Consider the following 5,026-nt stretch of genomic DNA (forward strand, 5'->3'; position numbering starts at 1 on the left):
GGACAAATAAACAAGTGGACAAGTAAACAAGTGGACAAGTAAACAAGTGGACAATTAAACAAGTGGACAAGTAAACAAGTGGACAAGTAGACAAGTGGACAAGTAAACAAGTAGACAAGTAAACAAGTGGACAAGTAGACAAGTGGACAAGTAAACAAGTAGACAAGTAAACAAGTGGACAAGTAGACAAGTGGACAAGTAAACAAGTGGACAAGTAAACAATTGGACAAATAAACAAGTGGACAAGTAAACAAGTGGACAAGTAAACAAGTGGACAATTAAACAAGTGGACAAATAAACAAGTGGACAAGTAAACAAGTGGACAAGTAAACAAGTGGACAAGTAAACAAGTGGACAAATAAACAAGTGGACAAGTAAACAAGTGGACAAATAAACAAGTGGACAAGTAAACAAGTAGACAAGTAAACAAGTAGACAAGTAAACAAGTGGACAAGTAAACAAGTGGACAAATAAACAAGTGGACAAGTAAACAAGTGGACAAGTAAACAAGTGGACAAGTAAACAAGTGGACAAATAAACAAGTGGACAAATAAACAAGTGGACAAGTAAACAAGTGGACAAATAAACAAGTGGACAAGTAAACAAGTGGACAAGTAAACAAGTGGACAAATAAACAAGTGGACAAGTAAACAAGTGGACAATTAAACAAGTGGACAAGTAAACAAGTGGACAAGTAGACAAGTGGACAAGTAAACAAGTAAACAAGTAGACAAGTAAACAAGTGGACAAGTAGACAAGTGGACAAGTAAACAAGTAGACAAGTAAACAAGTGGACAAGTAGACAAGTGGACAAGTAAACAAGTGGACAAGTAGACAAGTGGACAAATAAACAAGTGGACAAGTAAACAAGTGGACAAGTAAACAAGTGGACAATTAAACAAGTTGACAAGTAAACAAGTGGACAAGTAAACAAGTAGACAAGTAAACAAGTGGACAAGTAGACAAGTGGACAAGTAAACAAGTAGACAAGTAAACAAGTGGACAAGTAGACAAGTGGACAAGTAAACAAGTGGACAAGTAAACAATTGGACAAATAAACAAGTGGACAAGTAAACAAGTGGACAAGTAAACAAGTGGACAATTAAACAAGTGGACAAATAAACAAGTGGACAAGTAAACAAGTGGACAAGTAAACAAGTGGACAAGTAAACAAGTGGACAAATAAACAAGTGGACAAGTAAACAAGTGGACAAATAAACAAGTGGACAAGTAAACAAGTAGACAAGTAAACAAGTAGACAAGTAAACAAGTGGACAAGTAAACAAGTGGATAAATAAACAAGTGGACAAGTAAACAAGTGGACAAGTAAACAAGTGGACAATTAAACAAGTGGACAAGTAAACAAGTGGACAAGTAGACAAGTGGACAAGTAAACAAGTAGACAAGTAAACAAGTGGACAAGTAGACAAGTGGACAAGTAAACAAGTAGACAAGTAAACAAGTGGACAAGTAGACAAGTGGACAAGTAAACAAGTGGACAAGTAAACAATTGGACAAATAAACAAGTGGACAAGTAAACAAGTGGACAAGTAAACAAGTGGACAATTAAACAAGTGGACAAATAAACAAGTGGACAAGTAAACAAGTGGACAAGTAGACAAGTGGACAAGTAAACAAGTAGACAAGTAAACAAGTGGACAAGTAGACAAGTGGACAAGTAAACAAGTAGACAAGTAAACAAGTGGACAAGTAGACAAGTGGACAAGTAAACAAGTGGACAAGTAAACAATTGGACAAATAAACAAGTGGACAAGTAAACAAGTGGACAAGTAAACAAGTGGACAATTAAACAAGTGGACAAATAAACAAGTGGACAAGTAAACAAGTGGACAAGTAAACAAGTGGACAAGTAAACAAGTGGACAAATAAACAAGTGGACAAGTAAACAAGTGGACAAATAAACAAGTGGACAAGTAAACAAGTAGACAAGTAAACAAGTAGACAAGTAAACAAGTGGACAAGTAAACAAGTGGACAAATAAACAAGTGGACAAGTAAACAAGTGGACAAGTAAACAAGTGGACAAATAAACAAGTGGACAAATAAACAAGTGGACAAGTAAACAAGTGGACAAATAAACAAGTGGACAAGTAAACAAGTGGACAAGTAAACAAGTGGACAAATAAACAAGTGGACAAGTAAACAAGTGGACAATTAAACAAGTGGACAAGTAAACAAGTGGACAAGTAGACAAGTGGACAAGTAAACAAGTAGACAAGTAAACAAGTGGACAAGTAGACAAGTGGACAAGTAAACAAGTAGACAAGTAAACAAGTGGACAAGTAGACAAGTGGACAAGTAAACAAGTGGACAAGTAGACAAGTGGACAAATAAACAAGTGGACAAGTAAACAAGTGGACAAGTAAACAAGTGGACAATTAAACAAGTGGACAAGTAAACAAGTGGACAAGTAGACAAGTGGACAAGTAAACAAGTAGACAAGTAAACAAGTGGACAAGTAGACAAGTGGACAAGTAGACAAGTGGACAAGTAAACAAGTGGACACGTGGACAAGTAAACAAGTAGACAAGTAAACAAGTGGACAAGTAGACAAGTGGACAAGTAAACAAGTGGACAAGTGGACAAGTAGACAAGTGGACAAGTAAACAAGTGGACAAGTAGACAAGTGGACAAGTAAACAAGTGGACAAGTAAACAAGTGGACAAGTAAACAAGTGGACAAGTAGACAAGTGGACAAGTAAACAAGTAGACAAGTAAACAAGTGGACAAGTAGACAAGTGGACAAGTAAACAAGTAGACAAGTAAACAAGTGGACAAGTAGACAAGTGGACAAGTAAACAAGTGGACAAGTAGACAAGTGGACAAATAAACAAGTGGACAAGTAAACAAGTGGACAAGTAAACAAGTGGACAATTAAACAAGTGGACAAGTAAACAAGTGGACAAGTAAACAAGTAGACAAGTAAACAAGTGGACAAGTAGACAAGTGGACAAGTAAACAAGTAGACAAGTAAACAAGTGGACAAGTAGACAAGTGGACAAGTAAACAAGTGGACAAGTAAACAATTGGACAAATACACAAGTGGACAAGTAAAAAAGTGGACAAGTAAACAAGTGGACAATTAAACAAGTGGACAAATAAACAAGTGGACAAGTAAACAAGTGGACAAGTAAACAAGTGGACAAATAAACAAGTGGACAAGTAAACAAGTGGACAAATAAACAAGTGGACAAGTAAACAAGTAGACAAGTAAACAAGTAGACAAGTAAACAAGTGGACAAGTAAACAAGTGGACAAATAAACAAGTGGACAAGTAAACAAGTGGACAAGTAAACAAGTGGACAATTAAACAAGTGGACAAGTAAACAAGTGGACAAGTAGACAAGTGGACAAGTAAACAAGTAGACAAGTAAACAAGTGGACAAGTAGACAAGTGGACAAGTAAACAAGTAGACAAGTAAACAAGTGGACAAGTAGACAAGTGGACAAGTAAACAAGTGGACAAGTAAACAATTGGACAAATAAACAAGTGGACAAGTAAACAAGTGGACAAGTAAACAAGTGGACAATTAAACAAGTGGACAAATAAACAAGTGGACAAGTAAACAAGTGGACAAGTAAACAAGTGGACAAGTAAACAAGTGGACAAATAAACAAGTGGACAAGTAAACAAGTGGACGAATAAACAAGTGGACAAGTAAACAAGTAGACAAGTAAACAAGTAGACAAGTAAACAAGTGGACAAGTAAACAAGTGGACAAGTAAACAAGTGGACAAGTAAACAAGTGGACAAGTAAACAAGTGGACAAATAAACAAGTGGACAAATAAACAAGTGGACAAGTAAACAAGTGGACAAATAAACAAGTGGACAAGTAAACAAGTGGACAAGTAAACAAGTGGACAAATAAACAAGTGGACAAGTAAACAAGTGGACAATTAAACAAGTGGACAAGTAAACAAGTGGACAAGTAGACAAGTGGACAAGTAAACAAGTAGACAAGTAAACAAGTGGACAAGTAGACAAGTGGACAAGTAAACAAGTAGACAAGTAAACAAGTGGACAAGTAGACAAGTGGACAAGTAAACAAGTGGACAAGTAGACAAGTGGACAAATAAACAAGTGGACAAGTAAACAAGTGGACAAGTAAACAAGTGGACAATTAAACAAGTGAACAAGTAAACAAGTGGACAAGTAGACAAGTGGACACGTAAACAAGTAGACAAGTAAACAAGTGGACAAGTAGACAAGTGGACAAGTAGACAAGTGGACAAGTAAACAAGTGGACACGTGGACAAGTAAACAAGTAGACAAGTAAACAAGTGGACAAGTAGACAAGTGGACAAGTAAACAAGTGGACAAGTGGACAAGTAGACAAGTGGACAAGTAAACAAGTGGACAAGTAGACAAGTGGACAAGTAAACAAGTGGACAAGTAAACAAGTGGACAAGTGGACAAGTAGACAAGTAGACAAGTGGACAAGTGGACAAGTGGACAAGTGGACAAGTAGACAAGTAGACAAGTGGACAAGTGGACAAGTGGACAAGTGGACAAGTAAACAAGTGGACAAGTAAACAATTGGACAAATAAACAAGTGGACAAGTAAACAAGTGGACAAGTAAACAAGTGGACAATTAAACAAGTGGACAAATAAACAAGTGGACAAGTAAACAAGTGGACAAGTAAACAAGTGGACAAATAAACAAGTGGACAAGTAAACAAGTGGACAAATAAACAAGTGGACAAGTAAACAAGTAGACAAGTAAACAAGTAGACAAGTAAACAAGTGGACAAGTAAACAAGTGGACAAATAAACAAGTGGACAAGTAAACAAGTGGACAAGTAAACAAGTGGACAATTAAACAAGTGGACAAGTAAACAAGTGGACAAGTAGACAAGTGGACAAGTAAACAAGTAGACAAGTAAACAAGTGGACAAGTAGACAAGTGGACAAGTAAACAAGTAGACAAGTAAACAAGTGGACAAGTAGACAAGTGGACAAGTAAACAAGTGGACAAGTAAACAATTGGACAAATAAACAAGTGG

Source organism: Entelurus aequoreus, linkage group LG21, assembly GCF_033978785.1.
Source record: "Entelurus aequoreus isolate RoL-2023_Sb linkage group LG21, RoL_Eaeq_v1.1, whole genome shotgun sequence".
NCBI classification, from domain to species: domain Eukaryota; kingdom Metazoa; phylum Chordata; class Actinopteri; order Syngnathiformes; family Syngnathidae; genus Entelurus; species Entelurus aequoreus.